Below are 27,550 nucleotides of genomic sequence, written 5' to 3'. Positions count from 1 at the left end.
CTAAAGTCCTAACCCCCACACCTCAAATGTGGCTTCGTTTGGATATAGAGTTCTTACAGAGGTAACCAAGTTAGAATGAGGTTATTAGGGTGGGCCCTAAGCTAATATGATTTACAAAAAGGGGAAATTTGGACACAGAGATACACACAGAGGGAAGATGATGTGAATATACAGGGAAATGTCATTTGAACGTGAAGATGGCCATCTCTAGGCCAAGGAGAGGGGCCTGGAACATAGTCTTCCCTCACAGCCCTCAAAGGAAACGACCCTGGTGACGCCTTGATATGGAACTTGTGGCCTCCACAACAGTGGGACAATAAATTCCTGCTGTTCAAGCCATACGTTTCGTGATACTTTTTAAGGCAGCTGTAGTGAACTAATTGAGAAAGTCTCACCGGAAGGCAGTGTGTGAGTGAGGACTTGAAAGTGATGAGAAGGGTGGCTGAAGCTTTTGAGGGAACCGTGTTCCAGGCAGAGAGCAAAGAACTCAGGCCAGAAGCCGCCAGGTCTGTTGGCAGAACATCAGGAGGCTGTGTGGCTGGACCGAACGAGGAAGCCGAAGGAGAGCAGGAGCGGGTGAGGTCAGGAGACGGAGGGCTCGCGGAGGTGCCTTATAAGCCATTGTCAGGACTTAGCTTTTACTACGAGCGAGATAAGAAGCTACTGGTGGTTTCTAAGCAGAGGAGAGATAGGATTTTTACTTCACAAGATCATTTTGCTACAGTGTTGAGCCCAAAACCTGTGAGTGCTGGGGCAGGTGGAAGCAGGGCCACCCTCTAGCCGGCGTTTGCCATCCTCTAAGCAAAGGTGGTGGACACTTGCCCTGGGTTAGCGAACTCGAGCAACGGCTACATTGCGGAAATCTTCTGAAGGTAGAACAGGTAGAGTGGTTTGATGGCCTGGACGTGTGAGAGAAAGAAAGGAGATGAGAACAACTTGAGTTGTCATTGGTGACACTGACGAGAGTGGCAGGGCAAAGGGACCGGAGCGAATTTAACGAGAGAATAGGAAAAGGATGTGATGCAACAAATACAAACATTTTCAAAGAATTTTGCTATGAAGAGGAGCAAGGAAGTGGGAAGACTGGAACAGGGGTGAATGGGGCTAAGAAATATTTTGGGGGCAGAATAAAAACTTGCTTGCATAGTGATGGGAATGACCCAATAAAGACAGAAATTGCTGGGGTCGGTGCTCTGGTAAAGTGCAGAGGGAAGAACTGAGGGAGCAATGACTTTGAGCACAAGGAAAATGCTGATCACTGGGAAGGGCTGGAGGAGGACCAGTGTCTGCAGGGGGGACAAAATTCTCCAACCAGAGAGCAAATTAACTTTAATTCCAGCTCCATTTAGAAAAGTCTCAAGAGAGAATTTTCAATTGGCCTCGCTTGGGTCACAGGTCCACCCTTGGCCAGTGGTGTCCCGGAGGGTAAGATACTGAAATTGGCAATATTTACCAGGACTACGTTTCTTTTGAAAAACTTAAACGTTGAAACCATTAAAAAGGAAAAAAAAAAAAGGTCAAATTAAAGCAGGCCAAAGTAACAGAACACCCAATAGCTTATTTATTCATCCTTCCATTCATTCATTCATTCATTCATTCATTCATTCATTCATTTTGAGAGACTGAAGGAAGGGGCATAAAGAGAGGGAGAGAGAGAGAATATGCATGGGGCATTGAACTCATGAACTGTGAGATCATGACCTGAGCAGAAATCAAGAGTCAGATGCTTAACTGACTGAGCCACCCAGGCACCCAAAAGAGCACCTTTTTTAAGAAAATATTTAAAATAATGTAGCTTGTAGTACTGTAACAATAATGTAAAAATAGTGTGTATATAAAACTGGTAACAATGCATCATTATGTTGCTTGGGAGTTTGGGGACAGGAAAGAGAGAAAGAAGTGTGCCAACATACCAAGAACAGTAAAAACCCTGAATATAAAATTCATAAATCCTAAGTGTTCCTTGAATTTCTTTTTTTTATTCTTTTCTCATTGACACACTGCTGTACTCTCTTACTTTTAAATTGGTAGAGTTCATCACTGGAGACATAGTCTGAAAGGTGGCTTCTTTTAGATTATGGAAGCAGTAGGTTCAGAGGAAGTATTTTTATAAAATAGGCAGTTGTAGCTTGTTTCAAATATGTATCACTTAAGTGAAGCAGAGAGTTGAATAGAATTGCTCAGTGGATATTCTGGGGGAAAAAATGGTCGGGCTAGGTTATTATCGACCTTCTCCAAAGAACTGGGGTTCTAATTCCAATGCATAATTTTTCAACTTCCCAGTTCACTTGAATATATATACACACACAGCTTTAGTGATCAGCTTCTGGATAAGAGAGGGGCAAATTGGAAGAGATAGAAAATCAAAGTGGATGTCTATTAATGCAATTCACAATTCAAACACCTAGAGTAAAACTAGATAGATAGAGGTGGGAAAGAAGAAAAGTTAACAAAAGATTCCAGCTCCTTGACCTAGAACAGAAATCTCAGTATTCATCAAATGCAAGGAGTTATATTACAGGAATCCCTGGACATATTTTTAAGTGCCTTTTCAGCATAAGCCTTAAATTTGAGTCTAGCCTTGATTCTAGTTTAACTAACTGGTTAACTTGGAGAAAACCACTTCCCATCTTTGAGCCTTATTGAATAAATTTCAAAAATTTTAAACTGATGTGAAACATTAATCACTACTTATAATGAATGGTACTCTACTATATATAGTTATAGGCTATATGATATATGCATAATATGCATATATATGGTGTGCATTATATATATCCTGTATGTATTACATATATGTGATATGAGCTGGAAATGTTTTATTTTATTTTATTTTTTAATGTTTTTTTTTTAATTTATTTTTGAGACAGAGAGAGACAGAGCATGAGCAGGGGAGGGGCAGAAAGAGAGTGAGACACAGAATCTGAAGCAGGCTCCAGGCTCTGAGCTGTCAACACAGAGCCCGACGCGGGGCTCAAACTCGCAAAGTGTGAGATCATGATCTGAGCCAAAGTCGGACGCTTAACCGGCTGAGCCACCCAGGTGCCCCCATTTTATTTTATTTTATTTTGACTCTACGTATTGCTTATTAACTGCACAGCCTTCAGCATCATGCCTAGCCTCTCTAAGCTCATGTTTCTTCATTTCATATCTTTGCTGAGTTGTTTTGAGGGTCACATGCAATTTTCTATAGCTTCTGCCACATGTGGGCACCTAAAACTATAAATTATTAATATAATTATTTTTATCTGTTTTCATATTTTTTTTAAATAATGTTTATTTATCTTGAGAGAGACAGAACTGTGGAAGGGCAGAGAGAGTGGGAGAGAAAGAATCCCCACCAGGACAGTGCAGAGATCAACTCAGCCTTGATCCCACAAACCGTAAGATCGTGACCTGAACTGAAACCAGAAGTCAGATACCTAACCATCTGAGCCACCCAGTTACCCCTTTATCTATCTTCATATTCTTTGGCTTTCATGTTATCACACATTTTGAAGATTCATAATCATCTCCACCTTCCATTTCTCATTTTTAGTTCTAAAACCAAAAGAGGAAGGATACCATATGCATTTCTACTATTGTGTATTGTTATCATTATACTTCTAGCACCGGATGCAACAGAGGTTGAGCTTATTGGAAAAAATTGTGACTCAGAAGTAGAAGTGAGTCCTATCAAGTACTTCTCAGAGACGTGTCCTATGAGAATTATTGGTTACACTTGTAGAGCAGATCACTAAACTTGCAGGAGCATGCTCTTAGAACATCAGTGATTTTTCTAAGTAGATCAGGATCTCCTATTAATTGTGAAAGAGACCACTTTTAACTCTGCTTCCCATCACTTCTGGCAGAAAAATGTGGAAGGGCTCGGTGATCCCATTTTAGGTTCCTTTAAAACTTGAATGATGTTGGCAGAATTATGGAAATTGGATTAGTAAGCAACTGCCAAACTCATGATTATACATTTAAATAAATAATAATACATTTAAAACAAATATAAATATTTCCATATATAATTCAAGTATCTTATTTTGATGTAATTTCAGTATAACGCTGTGTGTTCATACTTGAATGTAATTTCCATTGTATTTTTGTGTAACTTCTTTAGCATCCGTATTGTTATGTAATTGACACACAATGAAATTAACCATTCAGTGTTCAATTCAATGGTTTTTCATGTATTCACAGACTTATACAAGCATCACCACAATCTAAGTTTTTGGAATATTTTTATCAACTCAAAAATAAACCCCACATGCATTAACATTTGCTCTATAATCCTTCCTCCCTCACATACCTCAGCCTTATGCCCTAGGCTAATATACTTTCTGTCTTTATTGATTCACCTGTTCTGAACTTCTTTTAAAAATGGCATTGTGTAATATGTGGCCTTTTGTAACTGTCTTCTTTCACTTAACATAATGTTTTCAAGGTTCATCCATATTGTAGCATGTATTGGTACTTTATTCCTTTTTATTATCAAATAACATTTTATTATTTAGGTACACCACATCTTAATTATCTATTCATTGAAGAACATGTGTGATATTTCCATTTTTTTTCCAATTTTGGATGATGCTACTATGAATATTCATGTACAATTTTTGTGTGGGTATATATTTTTCTTTCTCTTGGGTTCACACCTAGAATGGAAATGCTGAGTCAAATGGTAACTGTTTAACATCTTGAGAAACTGATAAAATATTTCCACAGTGGCTGTGCCACTGCTATATTCTTACTAGCCGTGAGTGAGAATTCCAACTTTTCCACGTTATTGTCAACACTTGTTACTGTCTATCTCTTTGATTGTAACCATCATAGTGGGTACAAATTAGTGTCTCATGTGGTTTTAAGTTGCATTTTCCTAATAATTACCGATGTTGAACATGTCTTTCCGTGTTTATTGCCCATTTCTATGTTTTCTTTGGAGGGATGTCTACTCAGCTTCTTTTCTCATTTTTAAATTGAATTGTCCTTTTATTATCAAATTGTAAGGAATATTTACATATTATAGATGTATAAAAGTCCATTATCAGATATGTGATTTTCAGATATTTTCTCTGATTCTCTGGGTTGTCTTTTAACTTTCCTATTGGCATCAATTGTAGCATAAAGGCTTTAATTTTAATGTCATTGAATTTATCTTTTTTGCTGAAGAGCACTTTTTTGGGTGTTATATCTAAGAAACCACTGTCTAAACCAAGGCACACAGATTTACAACTATGTTTTCTTCTCAGCCTTTTATACTTTTGCTCTTATGCTTATGTCTGTAACATATTTTGTGTTGATTTTTGTGAAAAATGTGAGGTGGATGGTCCATCCAAATTTATTCTTTTGCATGCAGGTATTCAGTTGTCTGAGGGCCATCTGTTGAAAATTATTCTTTACCCACTGAATAGTCTTGACACCCTTGTTAGAAATAAACTGACTATAAATGTATGGGTTCTTTCTCTTTTTTTAAATGTTTATTTATTTATTTTGAGAGAGAGCAGGGGAAGGGCATAGAGAGAGGGAGAGAGAGAATCCCAAGCAGGCTCTGCACCCTCAGTGCAGAGCCTAATGCAGAGCTCAGACTCATGAACCATGAGATCATGACCTGAGCCAAAATCAAGTGTCAGACGTTTAACCAACTGAGCCACCCGGGTGCCCCTGTATGGGTTATTTCTCAACTGTCAATTCTATTCAGTTGACCTATAAATTTATCGTTATGCCAGGATTTCACAGTCTGGATTACTATATCTTTGTAGTAAGATTTGAATTTGAGATTTGGTCTTATTTTTGAAGGTTGTTTTGGCATCCTAGATTTCTATACAGATTTTTGAATTAACTTGTCAATTTCTGCTAAAAGTCTTGAGGCCTTCCTGTGATTCACTGTGGCCCTTCCTCCCGCAATGGTCACCTCTGCCTGCTCAGGCTGCCTCTGTCGCTTGGACTGCTCTGGAGAAAACATGGTGTCTGCCCTCAATTTGTGAACAGTGCTAGCCCTCAGCTCAAAGGCAAATAATTGAACTTTGTGAATTGATCAACAAGAATAAGGAACTTATTGCGAGTAACTTATCATATCTGGGCACTATGTTTGGAGCTTCTGGTGTACTGGAACACTTCTTGGGTGTCCTTGCTGTTTTGTTTGCAAGGTTTTCTATGTCCAGCATTCCTGGTTCCCAAATATGATTATTCCAGGTATAGCTTTTCATTAGTACTTATAATGGGGAGCATATTCAATATGCAACAAATAACTTTGCTGGGCTTTGCCATCAGTTAACAAATGCACTTGTGGAAAGCAAACAGCCCCTGGGAGGAATTGGCATCCTTAATGTAGCAATAGACAAGCTTCAGATGAATGCAAACTAACTGACTCCTATACCTGCTAATCTTTGCCAGCTTTGCTTGCAGGCAAAATGCTTTAAGTGTGCCCTTCCATATCTTGACATAGATATGATAGGTAGCTGTAAAGAGAATAGACCTCTATTCATCTTGGGTTTTGTTTTCGGTGTTTTATGTTGCTTTGACAATTTGGGGGCCCTGTGGGCCTGGGGAGGGGTTAGCTAATTCCTAGAGACAGCTAACACCTTGCCTGTGAGCATGCATTTGACATGCAAATTAATCAGTCCCTTCAGATACTCCTCTGCCTGTCTCACTGTCAGACTCCTGCCATTGGGAACATTACCCCCCCCCCCCCCGAATCACCCCAGATCCAGGTATGGGACAACTACGGACCACCACTATAACCCAGAGCCTACCAAAATTATTCAAACATCCATTCCTAAACTTGCTTAGTTTGCCTGCTTTACCTTGCCTGTTTCTTCCCTCAAAAACCAGAATAAAGGCTTTGAGCCACACTTTGCCCTGGTTCCTTCTGCCCCCTGATTGACCGTAGTGCTTCCTCATGTGGTCCTGTGTGGAGTGCTGTGCTCTCTCCTCTTGGGAAGTATAAACGACAATATTTTCAATGGCAATTATCCCCTGATCTATTGGCCTCTCTATATCTGAAAATCCTAGGTACATTTTAGAACAGGAGCCTATGATGCAAAGCACTTTTTATGATACTGTTATATGGAAGAATTATCTGGGCCAGGCTGACGAGCACTTTACTTTTCTGAACAGGCTAAACCCAGGCCTGCTGTGGTGATCAGTCATATCATGTGGGAGTCATGTATAATAAGTGCATTCTAGCTTCTCTGATGCTTCTTAGCAAAGTACAGTAGCTACCAAAACATAACGTCTCAGATTATGAGTAGATTCATTAAGTCCCTTAGCAGTGTTTACCATGAGTTACCACAAATTTATCCAACCAACAATCTTTCAAGACTTTCAAACCTGGTAAATTAATTACAGTGAAATTTTTGCTTAGGATAACATCATGCGACTGGAGAAGCAAAACTTGTTATCTCTTTAAAAGAATCCTGAAAGGCTTGCAAAGACTTTTTAAACATTATTGTCATGAAATTTGGCAAGGTGTGCGCAATTACCTGGACCTCAAGAGACAGAAAAACACATACTACACATGACAGAAGATGGTGAGATTTTTGCAAGCATGTTATGATCAGTTTTTCTAATGACTACCCCAGAATATAATATATAATCCAGCCATGCTTCATAACATTGATCCGGAAATGTTGAAATAAAGAGAGCTTGATGAGTGACCGAAAGCCATGGATTAAGAGGCTGTGGTGAATCCCCAATCTGCACAGAAGAGAATGGGATCACAAGGTGAATCAGTAAACAAACCATATAGTTGCTCTTGAAACTAACATGCATCCTGAGTTAAATAAAGGTGAAACCAACCATCGCCTTGGCCAGAGGCAAATGTTACAAGGGTGGCAAGGGAGGACCAAGACTGTCTCACCTGGATATTAGAGAATTAAACTTTTTTTTTTGACAAATCCTGGCGATATCTCCTAGCTGCAGTACCTTTAACTGCTTGCCCCGTTGCTGAACACAAGCCTCTGCTTGACACAGGCTCCTGCTGGACATGAGAGACTCCATGTTCCTCTCTACAAATACAGCACAAGTTTATTCCTTTGCAGTTCTGGAAGTCAGAAATCCAAACTAAGTTTCACTTAGCTGAAGTGAAGGTACCCACAAGGCTGGTTCCTTCTGGAAGCATTAAGGGGAGAGTCTGTTTCCTTGCCTTTTCCATGTCTAGTGGTTGCCTCTATTCCTTGGCTTGTGGCTCCTTCCCAAACTGCCAAAGTTCTCGACTCCTATCTCTGCTTCAGCAGTTTCATTGCCTTTTGACTCTGACTCCTCCTGTGTCCTTCTGATAAGGACCATTGTGATTTTACTGTATCTATGTGGATAATCCAGTGTGATCTCTCCCTGTCAAAATCCTTAATTAAACCCCATCTGCAAACTCTTTTTCACCATACAAGGGGATATTCACAGGTTCCAGAGATTAGAATGTGGATGGGTTTGGGGCAGTGCGTCACTGCTGCTTAGAGTACTGCCATCTTAACAATACGACGTCTTCTGACTCAAGACCATGGGATGTGTTTTCCTTTGTTTAGATCTTCTTTAATTTCTTTCAACGGTGCTTTGTCGTTTTCAGTGTATAAATTTTTCACTTCTTCTGTTAAATTGATACCTAAGTATTTTATTCTTACTGATCTATTATCAATGGAGTTGCTTGCTTAACTTCATTTTACAAATGATTAACCTAGTATCCAGAAGCGCAATTGATGTTTATATATTAATATCGTATACTACAATCTTATTGACTCATGTATTAGTTCTAATAGCTTTATGGTGGATTATGTAGGATAGTCCATATTCAAGACCATGCCATCTGAAATAGAGATTATTTAATTTCTTCTTTTCCAATCTGGATGACTTTTATTTCATTTTCTTGCCTACTTGCCCTGGATAGAAGTTTCAGTAAAGTATTGAATAGAAATGGTGGGATCAGATATCCTTGTTTCCATTACATATTTATTATAAATGAAATCTCATATTTAATTTAGAAAAATCAGAATTTACAGGTAGGTAAAATATCGGAAAATAAAATCATCTGTACTTCTGCATTTGAATGGAGTAATTTGTAACAGATCAAGCTACTACTAAGAACAGGTAGGGGGGAGAAAAGCCAAATAAAATGTAAAAGATAATTTTTAAAAAATTTTAATGTTTATTTATTTTTGAGAAAGAGACAGAGCACAAGCAGGGTAGGGACAGAGAGAGAGGGAGTCACAGAATCCAAAGCAGGCTCCAGGCTCTGAGCTGGCAGCACAGAGCCGGATGCGGGGCTCGAACCCACAAACTACAAACTGTGAGATCACGACATGAGCCAAAGTCCGACGCTTAAGTGACTAAGTCACCCAAGCATCCCTGTAAAAGCTAATTTTTAATCACATTAGAAAGCTGTGGAAGCAACATGTACTAGAGGAACTCTGGCTGAGGACAGAATTTTGGAAAGGTGAGCTGATCATCTCCAAGTACATTTTTTAGAGGGCATCTGCAATTTTGGATGCAACCTCTCATCTGAGAATATGAGCTTGGCCTCTGTCGAAAGCTTTAGAGGCTAAGGGCCAAGATAAGAAATGAACCAGACACAGACTGAGTCCTAAAAAAACTGAAACCCAAGCTTTACTCAGCTTAGTTTTAAGGTGAGCAGCCCTCCTCTCTGTCTGCATGTTAAAATTTACAAGGTTTTGGTTATAAAAATATTGCTATGTTTGCCTATATAAAGGATTATATAATTGAACACAAGAGAGAGAATAAAACTACAATAAACACACACCTCTACAAACTCAAGTGTTAAAAATCAGACAAGGACAAAATAACCTTTACTAATATATTCAAGGAAAAAAAAGAAAAAGATGAAAAATAGATTAAAAGATGAAAAATTCGGGGCACCTGGGTGGCTCAGTCACCTAGGTGTCCAACTTTGGCTCAGGTCATGATCTTGTAGTTCGTGAGTTCAAGCCCTGCATCAGGCTTGGTGCTGACAGCTGGGAGCCTGAAGCCTGCTTCAGATTCTGTCCCCTTTCTCTCTGCCCCTCCCCCTCTCACTCTCTGTCTCTCTCAAAAATGAATAAACCTTAAAATAAATAAATAAATAATGAAAATTTGTTTTGAATTCTATAAAATGAATAAATGGAAATACTAGGATGGAAAAATTTATACCAAATTATATACTGAGAATTCTATGAATGAATTTATCACAATAACAGGGAAATCAAATGCCAAAATATACAACTAAATTTTTTCCATACTCTCAATGTTAAATTAGGTATCCCTAAAAATTCCATGGGTCAAAAGAAGAAATGAGAATAGATATTAAGCAGTATTTATACCGAATACCATTGAATACAAAACCCATTGAACTTGTGAGATGCAGTCAATGCCGAGTTTAGAAAGAAATTTGCTATTTAAGTGCATGTATCAGAAAATAAATGCCTAAAAATATCAGTGATCTAAATTTGATCTCACTAAGCTAGGAAAAGAACTGTAACCTATATAATGTAGAACGATGCATATAAATAAGACGAGCATTAGTCAACAAAATAGAAGACAAAATATGTAATAGAGAAAAATTAACAAAGCCACAATTTGGTTTACTGGAAAAAATAATAAAAGCAATAAACCGCTATCAAGAAAAGTTAATGGAAAAAAAGAAAACACACGTTACCAGTATCAAGAAGGAAAAAGAGGATTTTAACATATAGAGTCTGTGAAAAGAAAATGAGAGCATGTTTTGAAAGAACTAAAGTCAATGATCTGATTAGAAAGTACATGGAGTTTTGTCCTTTTTGTTTTCAGAAAGCTTTCAAAATCTCCCTGTTACCCTGAGGTTAAACAAGGGCAAATATGATCTGCTGCTTATCCATATTTTCCTCTCATCAGCTGATACTTGACCTGCTCTTCCCTCTTTAGGCCACAGCTATACTGGCTACTGCTTTCTTTCACTCCTTCAACGTTTATTTATTTTTGGGACAGAGAGAGACAGAGCATGAACGGGGAAGGGGCAGAGAGAGAGAGGGAGACACAGAATCGGAAACAGGCTCCAGGCTCTGAGCCATCAGCCCAGAGCCCGACGCGGGGCTCGAACTCATACACCGCGAGATCGTGACCTGGCTGAAGTCGGACGCTTAACCGACTGTGCCACCCAGGCGCCCCATTTCACTCCTTCATAAATACTGATTCTAACCAGCGTCAGGATTTCTACAAATGCTATTGCGTCTGTGTTAGACTAGGTGAGCCAAAGAATCTTTAGTATGGCTCCTTACTCCTGAGAGTCCTTGAAAGCATACTTTGCAATCTTAATTTAACATGATATGATTTCTTGGGATATGAAAAAGCCCAGAGCATAATCTCCAAATAGATTATTGCAGTGAACTCTGTAATCGATTTTTCTTGAATTAAAAAAAATATAATGATAAAAAGTAGTTGACAAATACATAATAGTAGAAAAGAGGAAAAAGCAATCCATATTCCAGTCTTCCAAAAGAAAAGTATTATTAACATTGCTGAGTAGAATTTTATACTTTATTTTTATATAATGTAATTTTAAGTAATTCCCCACATTGTACTTTTTATGAATTTGTAATATTCCATTATATGGATATATCATAAATAATTATTTCTGTTCTGATAGAAAATTAACTTTTGATTCTTTTCTATTATAAATAACACTTTGATTAACATAGTTTTTCATAAAACATTTTTTAATTTAGGGTTATTTCCTTAGACCATATTTCCTAATTATGTCACTATTAGGTCAGAAAGTATGCACAGTTTTGGAATGATTACCACATGATGCCAAAGTACTATCTCAAGCAAAATGCAGGGCACCTGGGTGGCTTAGTTGGTTAAGCAACTGACCCTTAATCTTGGCTCAGGTCTTGATCTCAGGGTCATGAGTTCAAGCCCTGCATTGGGCTCCACTCTGGGTGTGAAGCCTACTCAAACAAAATAATAATAATAATAATAATAATAATAAAGCAAAATGCTGCTGCTCACCTCATTAGAAGAGTATGACGGTGCCCTCTCTTTTAAGCTCTTCCCAAAACCGGATTTTCTCAATTTTAAAAATATTTGCTAATCGGGAATTAGATACCATGTTCATTTTAAAGACACATTTCTATTTATTTTATTGCCAGTACTTTCTACAGAGGTTCATGGTTCTGTTACATTTTCCTTTGTATATGTTTTTACTCCTTTTTTTAATTGCAAGAATATTGTCTTTAGGTTGATAACTTTTCAGACTACTTGAAATCATTAGCAGTAAAGTTACACTGCCCATGTGTATAGAATAGAAAACAACGTATAGATAGATGCCTTTAAGAAGAAAAGGAGGTGTTAGTTTTCACGAAAAGTACTTGAATTGACCTTCAGACCATTTTTCACATAGTTTACAGAAACTAACCATTCCTCAATTTGTTGTTCTTTACTACTTCTTGCAAAGCACTATGTTAGACATAGTTAAAAGCACAAAGTTCCTAAGGAGGCATGTCTGCTCTGTATTGGAGAGAGGTTGCTGATAAAATTGTTAATTAGCAATTTATCAAGATATCCATGTCACTGTGTATTGTAAAATGCCCATGGGCCAAATGTAAATTATTCAAAAATTAACACAGGAAAAGCAAAAGCTGGATCAGCAAGTTGAAGGTCATATCTACCTGATAGACTGAAATGCTAATCAACCCATAATTATTAAAGATGAGTATAGATAGAAATAAGCATTTCTGAACAAAAAAAATACATTATAATTTACCTTAATTCACTTAATAAAACTTTCAAATTAAATTTATGAAATTATTAAGTCAGTCACAATTCCTCTTTAATAAATCTAAAATTTTTCTAGTGAGACTTATACAATGTAGCTTAAATGAAAGGAATTCCAGTTTTTTGTGAAAAATACCAAAAAGAAAGAAAAACAAGGATCATTGCCCTCCACCTCTATTTCCTATGAACACTTTCTAAATTCTGTTCTATTTGTACCATTTCCTTTTTTTTTTACTATGTATTTATTTACTTTTAAGAGAAAGAGAGAGCACACACAAGTGGGGGTGCTGGTGGGGGCAGAGAATCTGAGGTGGGCTCTGGGCTGACAGCAGAGAGCCCAGTGCAGGGCTCAAACTCACGAACCATGAGATCATGACCTGAGCCAAAGTCCGATGCTTAACTGACTGGGCCACCCAGGCGCCCTGTACCATTTCTAAATACAATTACAATATTCAAAAAAATCATGTCAGACACCTAGAGTGCCATAAAAGGCATTAGGGGAAACTAAACAGATTTTATTTTCTACTAGTAACAAATGGGACAAAGACATTTTTTTCTGAATCATAAATGCTAATTTACAGCCACTTGGCAAACAACTAAATGTCTGTACAACAATATAGATGTCACTCTTGGTTAATTATTTTCAGCTTCTATTAAGAATTAATCTAATGTTTGAGTGCATCTCAGGTTTTCTACTATGGTGAACAGTTTATTATCAAATATGTCAGATCATTTCAAGTTAGTAAATATTCATTGGGCCCTATGTGTTTACAGCACTTCTAGCTGTGAGCATTATCACAGTGAAGACAATTCAAGTCCTGCCTTCAATGACATTGAAGTAATGGATATGTTCCTGATTGAACTGGGATTTCGGTTCATCAAACACTTTGTTAATGGCTTACTACCCCCAGAATTGTCCACTTAACTCTGCTCCAGGGAACTGACCAAGTTGCCTACGAGAGCACAAAACACCCTCAAATGGGTGCAAATCAAGAACTTACACAAAAAATAGCATATTTTATTTATTGAACATTTTTATGTGATATAATGAGGAACTTTTTAATATATCTAGTGGGGAATTCTTTATGTATATGTAAATGTTTTTCGCTTTATCCCTTACAACAATGTATAAAAAAGCTAATTTTGTGAAAATCACTTTACGGATGAGAAAACTGTGGCTTAGGGGCTTGATAATTTCACCAAGATCCCGTAACTAGTGACAAGTGTTGCTGACCCACCTGTGATCCCACAGCCTGTGGTGTATCTAAACTGCTCAAGAGCATGGTCTTCTTCAAGGCCAAGCCATTGCTTCCAGAGCCACTTAACTTACAACAAGATACAGCGTGTTTTATGCATTCCTGTCTATAAAGAGAGTAAAGAAACAATCCAACCTCCTCCCGGAGGCTCCTGACTCCATTTCTGATCTGCAGATCTGTAGGGATCTTTCCACTGATTTGCACTCTGATTACCATTTCCTTTTTTGCACAATCAACTGTGGTCTGGTGCCCTTTAAAGAATAAGGAAGAAGCTTTGTGTTAAAATTTTTAAGTACTTTGAATCAAATTGCAAATAAAGTGATCAAACTCTGGGAAAATAGAATCCAAGGTAATAATGCTAATGTAACACTTCCACACAGAGCAGACGCTCAATGTTCAAAGATCCCAACAACCTGTTGATGCAATCATACTTCTAACGGAACAAATCTGTGCTCCTGAGTATATTTCCAAGTTTTAATGAGCATTCACAATGTTAAAGCAATTTGCGTGTTCTTCTTTAATTTATTTGTGTTGAATAGAGCTTATTCAGCCACCAGGAAATGTGCTCAGCCTTATGATCGCTAAAACATAGAGAAGTTTGTGAACACTTTTGAGAAAAGGAAGGTTGTTTGGAGAAAAAGCAGAAGAGGAAGAAATCATGGGCTTTGAGGATATTAGAAAGTAAGCAAGTCTGGTAACCAAGAAACACAGACAGAAAGGAGGCGTTGAGAGAAACCAGCCTTTCCAGAGAAACACTTGGCCCAAGATTATCAGGAGGGTCAGATGGGGAGAACACATCACTTCTGAGGCCTCTTGTGGTGCACAAAAATCCTCTGGTCCAAGAGCACTGACCCATGCCTTCACAGTTGCTTTAAATAGACCAACTCTAACTGGACCCTTCACAGGAAGTCAGCACAGCCTTATGTTTAATTGTTCATCCTCAGGTATGAGTTGCCAAACGAGTGACTGCTTCCTGGCAAATCTGGGCAGGCCCAGGACCCACTGCCTCCTTCATCCATTTTTATCAGACCAAAGTGGGTGTTAATGAATGTGAAAAGTGAGAGATTGTGTTTCTAATGTTTTATAAAAATGTACCAGTTATTCTTTTTCAAATGTTATAAACTCAATTTTTTAGGTTTTACAGATATGTAAACAGTTATTCTAAAATGCTGCTCCTCATGTTCTTGGCTGTAAAAGAAGAAAATTTTGTCTCACTCCCAGGCCACAGAGTGAACTGATTTATATATGCAATTTGATAAACCAATCTTGCTTTTGGATGCAACTTTTGGTAGCTTCTTCAATTATTTTAAAAATGTTTGCTATATCAGTAAGTTCCATAGTTAATTTTTATTGAAACCCAAAAGTGGTTCCTTGAAGGAGAGGATTTGCTGGTCTCATTGGTGGTGATGGGCCTTTGAGAGTCTCAAATGAGATCATGACACTTGCTTTGGAAACTGTAATGTACTCTGTAGTGTGGAAGTAGTATTTTGATTTGGTTTGAATAAAAAGAATAGCAACAAGCAAATATTTGCATTCGGTCTTGTCTAAAGAAATGCACAGCTCTATTAGGTTGTATTGAAAATGAGGAGTGAAGAAACACAGAAATGAGGGAAAACATGAATCAAGCGTCATTTTCTTTTAATACCAAAAAACATATCATACTTTCTCTTGCTTCAGGGGGTTGCCACATGCATGTACTGTCCCCTGCTTGAACACCCCAACCCTCAACCTCTTTACCTGGTTAACCTCGGTACTGTCAGCTTAGGCATCACTTGGGAATATGAGTTGATGAGATTCTTGCAGAACTGGGAGGAAGCTCTGTCTTCTGTCTGGTTTATCATGTGTACAGCATAAAGATGCCATGTCTTTATGGGAAACTCTTCACAGAATAAACTGATTCAAATGAAGGACTCCTTGGAGGTAGAAGTGACCGTGAAAATGTCATCCTTGCTCCCTTGCTCAAATTCCCCTTCCAACCCTGAAATTGACAAAACTTGGGTGAGAGTTCGGTCATCTCCACTGTTTAGGAGGGGGCTTGAGCCAACCTTATGTAAATTCCAGGGAGCTGGGAAACCTCAGCTGATATCTGGAAGACAGGAGCACAACCAGAAGAGTGTAGCCTGTTGTCAGGAGGTTATTTGGTAGAGAGGTGGGGGTAAATAAAGAGAAGACAATGATCACTTTCATTTATGCTACCTTGCAGTATGTACAGAGATGCCTGAATCTTGTTTAGGTGATTCACTGCTCTGTCCTATCCATCTACCTCTCTGGATCATAGGTTCACAATGTTTTATGTTCATTGGGTCTGCTGGGCTCTTAGCCGAGACTTCTTTTATGGATGAAAGACAAATTTATAGACAAAAGGACAAATAGCATGCCTGGAGATAGCATCTTATAGCCCTAGTAATCTTTCCAGAAAATTCAAATCTATAAAAACCTTTTCACAATGTACCAACAATACGGAACTAACGATATGATATCCAGATTATTGAAGGGCTCACAGAATAAACTGTGGCACATATAATCCAATAAAAGTGTTTAGATCTATTGTTCTTTGACTTTTGTTTTAAAAATGATTCAACCAGTGTTTGTGGGGAAAAAACAGTTGTCAATAAATGAGTGGATTTATTCTCTCTCTCTGATGGATTTATTCTCTCTCTCTGATGATTTCTAAAGATAGCCTGTGCCTTTACAGGTGATTTATTGGTCCATAAAAGACCTTCTTTTTAATATAATTTAAGGAATGTAATTTATTTAAACTACAATATTTAACATAAAATCTTCAATAAAGAAAAAAAATGGAGAAGGCAAAATACCATGACGTGTAGATACTTAGACCAAATAGTTCAGATAAGTTCATTTTGTAAAATCTATTGAACTACCTGGTAGTAGGTTCTGAATAGACATTCCTCCTCTGCTTGTGAGCAGTTAGAAAGGACTTTGGGGTAAGGGCTTTGAAGATGAGGAGGTGCCCGTGGCTCTTCTGTCATTAGTTACAGACTTGAGCTGGCAAAATAGACAAGTATTATTGATTTTATGAAATTTGAGAAAATTGCCAGAATTTAAGAAATTGCAACGTGTAAAGTTGGCTGAGGACTCTTACTGTCAACAGGTGGGGAGTGATCATGGTCTAGACCATGGCATTTGTCCCTTAAATCCCACAAATAATGGAGTCTTTATAACAGGGTAAAAATAACACATGGTACCCTTATGTTAACAGCATTCAACTAGAATTCTGAGAAACACCCTTTTTTGAAGAATAGCAGTATTGACCTTTGCAAATAATTCTCACGATAACCATTTCGTGTGTGGGCTTTGAAGTCACAAGAGCAAAGTTTCAATGCTGGCTCCACTCCTCAGTAATTGCGTGACTCTGGGCATTAATTAACCTCTCTGTGTCTCTGTTACTTCACCTATAATGTGGGGATAATTATAGTATCGACCTCATCTGTATGTGCAGGGGTAATAATAGTATCTACCTCAGAGGTGTTTTGAGACTTAAGATAATAAATGTAAAGCATTTAGAACAGTATATACTTAGCAAGGTCTCAATAATAGTAGCTATTAATATCTTTTCAATGTCTTAAATTTACAGATGAGCAAGCAGAAGCTCAGGGAGCCTGTGTGCGCTACAGGTTATGTCTCTAGAAAGTGGCAGAGCGGGGAATAAAGCGCAGTTGCACCTGATTACAAAGCACATATTCCTTCCCACATCATCATATTGTAAGTCTGCATATGGGCCAAAATAAAAGAAGAAAAAGAAGCAGGTCATTGGTTTAGTTAGGTAAGGGAGAGACAGAAAGGAAAGGGTGGCTGATTATGGGAAAATGGTGGGTTTCAGACTCAGCAGTAGGGGCACCTAGTTGGCCCCCGTTGGTTGAGCCTCCCACTCTTGATTTCCGCTCAGGTCGTGATCTCACATGGTTGTGACATCGGATACCCCCCATCCCTGCATTTGGTGCCAAGCTTGGTGTGGAGCCTGCTTAGGATCTCTCTCCCTCTCCCTCTCTCTCTGCCACTCCCCTGCTCACACACACGTGTGTGTGTGTGTGTGTGTGTGTGTGTGTGCATGTGTGAGCGAGCGCTCTCTCTCTCTCTCAAAAAAAAAAAAAGACTCAGCAGTAAGGTTATTTGAGCTGGTGATTTGGTCTAGAATATGACTGTGGTCATGACTTAAGAAAATGAAATAAGGTGGTTGTAGTTTGAAGGTATCCAAAAGTTTATCCTGCTCAGAGATATTCGATATAGGATTGTAAACAAATCTCTTAATATTCTGCGTCTTAGTTTTGCAATTTGTGAAATAAAAAGAATAGACCAAATCATCTTTTTACTTGCCTCTCACATGTAAATCTTTGACTCGGTGACACAATCGGTGTTAGTTTTCATCTGATTTGAACGTCAATCTTTCATATTTTAAATGAACCCTTTAAGTGAGCCCTACCTTATTTATGAATAAATATTTGTTGAGTCCTTACTAAGCATATAAACCATGACAACTATTGTAAGAGTTAAAAAGAGACATTAGTGTTAACCCTTCTCTTAAGACATCTCTCCTGCAGGAAGAGCAGGGCAGACACACAAGACATTCACTGGAAGCAGAAAGCAAGTAGTTCTCTTCTAAGCACTGAAGTGGAATGCTACTGACATTTCAAACCTTGGTGGGTGTGCAGTTTGAGCGGGGCTGAGAATTTGAATAGGGGAGAAAAGAGATACTCTGATTAAGTTTAGGGAACATAAATACTTACATGAACCAAAACAGCTTTGACGGAGTGTAGGGAATGTGAAGACACAACTTAATATATACAAGCCAAATAACCCAGAGGGCAATAAGGAAACAGATAAAGTTTTAAGCAGAAGATGACTAGATTAGAGCTATAACATATTTTGGAAGAACTGTGACAGCAGATGGTTTGGCTTGGGAAAAGAAAGTGAGGAAAGGTCAGCCAGTAAGGAATTGCCATTGTTAATCTATATCACCAATGGACAAATGTGTGTCTTTGGTTGGAGGACCTGGTTTAGCCCGTTGGTAGCCATTAATATGCTTTTTGAATGAATAAATAATGGTTTAAGATTAGAAAAGAGATGAGAAAATGCTCTGCTGACCCATAATAAAATCCAATAGACTTGAGCTGACAAGGATTAATGTAATCCTGACAAAAATATAATAGCATTATAGAAAGCAGATTAAAGAACAGGAGTGTTTTTGTAACACGACCAAAAATACAATCTAATACATTAAAATGTCCATGTTATTTGCAGAATGGCTCTGTTTGATATTTTATTTTCACTCATTTCCATATATACAATCAAAACTCCAATATATTTCACATCCAAGCTTGTGCTATGAAATAGGATAGTCTGGTCAAACAATATTATAATTATACAGCCTTGAAAATTTTACATGAAATCTTTCAAAGAAAGTTTCCTCCACAATATGGATATTGTACAATCAGTTGGTGAGTCCTTTTGCAACATTTCCGTTTCAGTTCAATTTTGGGTGTGCCTGTGGAGGGCCCAAATTAAATAAAACTGGGTGAGGTGAGCCACTTAAGTGTTAATTAGCACAAGACTTCATTGATGGCTGTACAGAAGCCTAGAAAATATAAGGACTGTATTGAACAGGTCCTCCCCTTAAACCGTTTTCTGATATTATTAACATGAGTAAAATATATTATTTTCTATTTATCCTGGATACTTGGCAAATATAACTAGCAAGTTTACACTAGAGCTTACAAATTTACCAGGTCTTGTATAGTTGATTGCTATTGCAATTTTTTTCTTGTCTGCCTAGATGTCTTAGTAACTTTCATATCGTTTCTTATATGACGAACTTTTTTGGAAAGGGGGGGTAGATACATGCCCCAGCCTCCCCCTTAGTACCAAAGAGACATAGCCTCTTTTACAGAAATGGCTCTCCTATCCCATTTTTACCTGTCTTTTGTATTCTGAATCACAGCCCTTAAGCAAAAGAGAGGGAAAGCTAAGTAGGTGGTTACTGTGGAATGTCCTGTACGGTGAGGGTCTGGAAGTAAATGCTGGTATTCTACAGCCTGCCCACTGTGCTTCTCGATGTCCCCTAAATGCATATAGAGACCTGGAAGTACTTCAATAAAAGTAGAAGAAGGCTGTGTTCTCTTACATGATTCAATTTAGTCCTTTCTCTAACTGGTTATTTGAAAAAGTTAGTAAATGGGAGTCATAAGATATGATAGTTATATACCTTAATATTTTATCCATCTATCTATTTAATTGGTAATTTTTGATAGGAGGCTGGACTCATTTTTAAATACGAGTTTACATATTGGGGGTCTGATTTTTTTTTTTTTAGATCACACTCATGATGCATCTTTACAATTTTAGAATTACAGTTTGTTTAGAATGATTAGAACTTAATGACAATCTGGGTGGAGAACCCCAGAGGACTTTCTCCTCCGCACCAGTCTCTTTCGGTTGTCTTGCTCATGCACAAAAAAATAGTATATTTAACAGCCTTGTGTTGATAAGCCTTGCACCAATTTTTTGTTAGTTTTTACAGAAATAACAGCTCTTCTTTTTTGCACCCATATTTCATCACTTTGTTAAGCAGCTAATTAAAATATATAATTATAAGCAAGCCTGCCCTAAACAGGTTTGGGAAAAAACGCAAGGAGCACTTGTTAAGCAGAGGGCTCATGTCACTGTAGCAGAATTGCACCATGCGGGGGGGCTGGAGCCGGCCAGCCACACGATCTCAGTGTGCTGTGGCAAGGTGTTCAATGTAAGAAATGGAGAACATCCATTAACTCCTGAGTTAGTTAAAAGGAGATTGATAAAATAAGCTTATTCCTCCCTGCTTTGTCAGCACCTGGGCTGTTACTGAATCTCTAAAGCAGTTGCTTATTTCAAGCACATATAATACAGATGAGGTAGCTTGATCTTGTATAGTTCCCCAGAATATGGTTTCTTTTGCCTTTAAATAATGGGTACATTTCATAATAAACTAAGCTGTAGCTGAGAGCTACCAATTATTATCAAGCATTCAAAACTTAACAGGTGCTGCGCTCAGTATTTTTAATTATTTTATTTAATCTTTTTAACAACTCTGCAGATTTGATACCACTGTTATCAGCATTAGCAGATGAGGAAACAGAGGCTCAAAAGTGTAAAGTCATCTATCCAGAGTCTCACAGGTAATAGGCACCTGCCGCAGATTAAAATTCACATCCCCGTGAGCATAAAGCTGAAGCATTTAACCATTACACTTTTACTACTGTTCCATTTGTTTATTCATATGTTTTATTACATTTGGGGAATCCATTGATGGATTATGAAGGCTTCTCAACCTTGATTGCTTTCCTATTAGTGTTTCCCTAAAGATGCTCATCTTTAACTTCTCTGTCTAGGGTCCATGCTAATTTCCAAATTTAAATAATCAAAACTCATGCAAACTTTTCATGAGAATATTTTTATCACTCTTAGTTTTTCAGGACCCGAGAGTCCTTCAATCTCTTTTCCTCCTCCCCTCTCTCCTTTCTTTTCGTAAAAATAGTGTCTATTATGACATTCATTAATGTCATAACTGATCTTTCCTGCTTCCATCTTATCCCCCAACAGCCTGTTCACAGCTCAGTAGCCAGAGTGATTCCACTAATACATAAGTCAGACCACATCATTCCTCTGCTCTGGCCTTCCAGTAGCTTCTTGATTTACCAAACGTGCAAACCAGAGTCCCTAAACACATGCAAGGCCTTAAGGGATTTGCTTCTCCATCTCTTTGCCTTTCAGACTTCACCTCCTTCCACCTCTCCCTCCCTCTGTTCTAGCCAGGAGCCTCCTTGCTGTTTATGAACACATCAGACGTGCTCCTGCCTCAGGATTTCTGCATTTGTTGGTCCCTTCCCTGGGATCCACTTCTCTCAAATGTCTACTCCCTCACTACGTGTTGTTTTTGTGTGTGTGTCCAAAAGTCAAACTTGCATTGAGATCTTTTGTTGCCCATCCCACTTAATATTATAAATCCCAGAATTTTCTGTCTCCCTTTCTCACTTACTATACTTTTCTCCATAATACTCATCACCTTCTAATAGTATATATATTTTACTCATTTATGTTGTGTCACGATGTTTGGTGTCTATCAGAGTAAAATGTCTGCTTTGTTCCACTGCTGAATCCTCAGAGCCCAGATAGTGCTCAGCACTGAATAATACTCTCCATTTTGTTGGATGAAAGATTGAAAGAATGAATGAAGATTTCAATAAAAATATTTTATAAAATCATATTGTACGTGGGTAGGAGTGTGAACATGTTTAAAAGCATTAGTGAAACTGTAGGCAGTTTGAAGATCAGGTATTTAGACTCTACATTCAAGGTAGGAAGAAGAATAAATTCATAAGATAAAATAGTATTTTATTTTGACAATGGAAAATTGTTGTTTACCTTCGGAAAGATTTTAAAATGCTGAAATTTCATCACCTAGTGATAGCATAAAGGAGAATGTGACTATATACATATAGTTAAATGACATGTATACATTTTACACATCTCCATATTAGAATCTTAGAAAGTACATTCTCAGGTTTTATTCAGCAAAAAACACCACAGTACTCCGTCTTGTATTATTTTATTAAAAAAATCTTTTTTTAATGCTTATTTATTTTTGAGAGAGAGACAGAGCACGAGCCAGGGAAGGGCAGAGAAAGAGGGAGGCACAGAATCTGAAGCAGGCTCCAGGCTCTGAGCTGTCATTACAGAGCCCGATGTAGGTCTCGAGCCCATAAACTGTGAGATCATGATCTGAGCTGAAATCAGACTCAACCGATTGAGCCACCCAGGCGCCCCTGTCTTGTAGTATTTTATAATCTCCCAAACCAACTTCATGTAAGTCTGTCACAATTAAGGGTCAAAGAACAGGTACAAATGGACTGTATCAAGTAGTTCTTCAGCTTAAAAGCTTGACTAGCAGGGAATTATATCAACCTGTTCTTAAGGTCAGGTTAAGAGAGAGGTTAAATTACACAGCTGAAAGAAACATTCTCAAATCATGCTTGCTGTGTGAGTTTCCATGAGAAATTCAGGGACCAAAAATAAATAACCAGCGTCTTAACTTGGTGCAGAGCAATGTCACATGCTTGCTAGGTGAGTAGACGTGGAAAGATTATACCCATTGTGGCTATTTAGAAGAAATATTCTGGCTTTCTCTTCTATGTTTTTGCCATAATAACTCCTACTCATTTGGCAGGAGAGATTTATCAAGTGTAATTTTAAGATCAATATTAAAGGGAGGCATTTTTACTCACAGGACAACCCAACTGTAGCCACATCTGTCATATCCATACAAGGATTTTGAACTAGGAAGCCTGGATGTTTCTTTCCAATTCTATTGTGGTATGACGCTAACAGATCTTAAAATTCACAATTTGTCTCATATTGCAAGTCTTTTTGAGACCCAAATCATGTCTGTAGTTCTTAGCCACACCATAGCCTTGTCATCATTCTCCATAAATGCTACTTGTTCTATAATGTCAGTTTTAGAACACTACTAAACTAATACCTCTACCAGTTATGTTGCCCTCCTTTTTGACTAGTTAGATGGTGGTAGCCTGACCAGAGGAAATCCTCAAAAGTCATTTCTCCAAGGCTGGCCTGTGAACAAATGAAGCTGGATGATACATTGCTAGCAGGTTTAACACACAAGAAGACCACATTCAGTTGAAAACTCTGTTGTTTTCATGTTCAATTCTGAGTCGCTTCCGGATAGGTAGGGAACATACCAATTGTCCGCTTAATTCAATGTGAGAGAGTCTAGCTCACTCAAGGTTTGTTCCTGGCAATATGGAACAGGACTACAGTGACCTGAGCTTATCTCAATTAGTTTGTGTCTGCTTCTAAAGCTTTATGAGCAATTACTGGAGCAAAAATCTTGAGAATGGGTCAACAAAGGTAGTGCTTTTAGGAAAGATGTTACAGAATTTTAAAAATGAGGTCTACTATGTCACTGCATCTGTTTCTGTTCCTGCAGTTAGCCCTATGGAGGGCAGCCCTCAGATGATTCCTGAGGGGAAATCAGATTGTGTGCTCTCCTCATCCTCCCCTTTTTGACCAAGAAAGATCTAAAAAAAAGCATAGCCATGCTGAGCCAGTGACTTCTCTGGCTACCATTTCCTACACCTGCATCTAACTCCTTACTAAATATATACCTACAGGGCGAGGAGTTTCAAGCAACACTTAACTCAAGTTATCTTTTATAAATCTCAATTCTACAGAGTTGATTTGGGGCAGAAGATCAGTATTTCTTTTTCTAAGATCTCTTGCCTACCAGCATCATGCAAAGGCAAAGAGCTTTCAAGCTCAGATGCTTAGATGCTGTCCTGGACATTCTCTAGCTGCCCTGCAGACCTCCACGCTTTTCCTCCTCAGCGCCACCTCTCCTCTGAAATCCCAATCTTCCTCCATGTACCAGATGCTTGATTGCGTTCCTCAACGTGCGTGGAGTTACCCCTCCATCCTTCTATTTCGTAAATTGTTGCTTCTTCTACCCCTGGTTATAAGTCAAAAACTATTATTCTACCTTCTCATTCTGCCTAGAATCAGTTTCATTTCTGAATGTGGCAGGGACAAGAATGAACATTCAAGTACTCCTCCAATCTCATCTTGGAATTCATTCAAATTTACTCTCATTTCCATTCATCATATCCATCAAGACACAGCTAAAGATTTACTTTGCCTAAAAAGCATTCTTTACGGATCCCCCTCAAATTATTTTAGCACTTCTTTGCACTACTTAAATATTTGCTCGTATTTTAAATATTTCTACATACAAATATTTAATTTCTCCATCCATAAGGTTAAGTCAAGGAAGGAGGCTTTCTTCTCTCATTTTGAAATTTACATTTGGAATCAGAGGGTATTAGACCCACACTTCACCTTAGAGATCATCCAGTCCAATGGCCTCATCGTAATGAGTAAATGGAATCACCTTACAGCCTCCCATTAACATATAACACACTATCCACAGTAAATATGCAACAAGCATTTGTTGAATAAATGGAGTTCAGCTGCTCATTTAACTGGTCTCATTACCTTTACATGGTTGGCAGCATTTATTAAGTGCCCACTTCTGTGTGAAACAGTGGTAGATGCTGAACAAATGGAATTGAATCACAGTATGAGACAGAACACTGAAGCAGTCAACTCTGTTGAAGCTGTACACAGGGCAGAAGGGTTGGGTCGGTGTGACTTGCCAGTAATGAGGTGGTGACTAATGACCAAGTTTCTAGCAGGGAGTGCACATGGCAAGGGGTCTGCCAGTCCTCCGCAAATTAGTAAAAACTGATTTAATGGAAAGAGGAAGGTTTTAGAAGTTGAATGGCAGTGCTGAAGCATCCAGGAAGATGGACCAATCATTCATTTTGTTGTTTGCTGTATTAATGACTGGTTGGGCATAGGATCAACCCTCTTGAGAGAATGTATTCTAGATTCTATCTACATTTCTAATTAGTTCTATTCTTTCCTATCGCAAGATTCTTCCAGGACAGTTCTAGTTGTTGAATCTTTAACGTGCTTTCATGGTTGTTAGAGAAACCGTCTTTATTTAAAGTTTTGTGTTTCATGTTGGAAGCATTTAATTTGAATATCTAAGTTAAAAATGCAGTTAATTGGTCTCTGGCTTAAGAGAGAATATGTTTTAAGCCATGCTCGGAAGCTAAGAATGATTGCCCAAATCTATTTAATCAGTTTCTTTCTTCAGAGAGATGAACTTTAAAGTTCAAAAAAGAGAGGAAGGGCAGAATCAAAGTAGGAAGCTACCTCAGACCAAGGGCAATGAGTACATACAGTCAATGAGTCTAAGTTGGAAAACAGATGACTGAGGCGGAATATTTGGAACGCAAAGTAAATGCTATACACTATAAAAACACACAGTTTTTTAGAAGTGTAATACACATTTATGAAAAAATTCAGACAGTATATAGAGCTGTTTAGAGGAAAGCAAAAGTCTCATATCCCACATTTTGTTTGAAACCCCCCACCCCACCCACCCCCGGATAAAAATATTTGCTATCAGTGCCTATTGATTCCCTCTCAAAAATTCCCAAACACACCTCCACCTCTATTTCACCTACCTACTTACCTCCCTCTCTTTTAATTTACCTACAACCATATTGGGGTGCTTGGGTGGCTCAGGTGGTTAAGTCTCCAACTCCATCGCAGCTCAGCACATATCTCACGGTTGGTGAGTTCGAGCCCTGCCTCCAGCTCTGCTCAGCACAGAGCCTGCTTGGGATTCTCCTTCTCTCCCTCTCTCTCTACTCCACCCTGCTTGTGTCCTCTCTCAAAATAAATAAATACACTTAAAAATTATCTACAGATATCAATTTATATATTTTTATAAGTCTCTGTCTATGGCTATATGGAGTTTTAAGATAAATGAAATTATCATACACCCCATTCTACAACTTTCCCTCTTGTTTTAAAAGTCAACAACATATCTTGATATCTTTTCAAATCAGCAACCATATTCTACCTCCTTTTTTCCCCATTGCAAAATATCCTGTGATATGAGCATACAATTTTTAAACTTAATCACTTCCTTATTGATAGACATTTAGATTACTTCAAGATTTGTTTCATTCAATTCTCCTGGGCATATATCTCTGTGACAGATTCAGAGCATTTTAAAGCCTTCTAAGAGGAGAAGTGAGCAAAGTTTTCAAGAAGGGTACATAGTTAGAGGAGAAATAAGTAAACATGGTTCGAACCAGATGGAATATTGAATGCAATCAGAGTCAGAAACACACTGCATAGTAATACATACATATGAAATTCCTCACTGTGCTCAAATTATTTTTAGTTAAAGCTAAGAAAGTTAGTGAAATTTTCCATATTTAAAAATCCACTTAACACTGATTATATAATCCAAATGATCATTCTGGATATTACCAGTTTTTAAGTTTGAATGAAAGGCATTTATATAGAATAGAAGCAGCTTTTTTTTTCCCTTGGCAACATTTTTCTTTTTTTAAATCAGAGTCAACAGTGAGTCTTTCCAGGAACTGAGCTTTGTACTAAATCATTCTCTGCTTAATTGTTTTTCAGAGATTCCCAAACTACCAATGATTCTTTCCCTCAAGTTTTATAATTCCTGCAGAATTTAGAACAGGAAAATAATTCCAGGTTGGAAAAGCTAGTTTATGATACTTTCAAAATCTATTCAGAATCCACTTCAAATCTGTAAAAAAAAAAAAAAAAAAAAAAGAAAAGAAAAGAAAGAAAGAAAGAAAAGAAAAAGAAAAAAGAAAAAAAAAAAAAAAAAAGAAAAGTCTACTCCAAATCCCCAAGCCAGGAAAAAGGTAATAACCTCTCTCACAAGGATGGCATAAAGAAAATGGTCAAATTACAAATGTTTAATAATGAATTTTATCTCTTTTAGTTATATGCAAAATGAAGAGGGTCAAAATGGAAAGCAAGGTTATTTTTTTTTAAAGATCTTTAAAAGAATCCTTAAACATCTTTAGTCTTGTGAGTGTGGCCCTTGTAATAGGCACATTGTACTGAGGTTAGAGTCTCTCCGTGGTTATGGGGGTATGTTAACTGTA

At 37.9% G+C, this 27,550-nt stretch overlaps 1 pseudogene; it reads left to right on the top strand.

The window, feature by feature from the left end:
- Positions 1-429: 429 nt before the first annotated feature.
- On the top strand, positions 430-8,525 carry LOC106982571 (COP9 signalosome complex subunit 3-like; annotated as a pseudogene).
- Positions 8,526-27,550: the final 19,025 nt, after the last annotated feature.

The sequence above is a fragment of the Acinonyx jubatus genome, chromosome B1 (assembly GCF_027475565.1).
Source record: "Acinonyx jubatus isolate Ajub_Pintada_27869175 chromosome B1, VMU_Ajub_asm_v1.0, whole genome shotgun sequence".
NCBI lineage: Eukaryota > Metazoa > Chordata > Mammalia > Carnivora > Felidae > Acinonyx > Acinonyx jubatus.
Note: the sequence above shows the minus strand (reverse complement) of the source record. Positions and strands in the feature narration are given on the sequence as shown.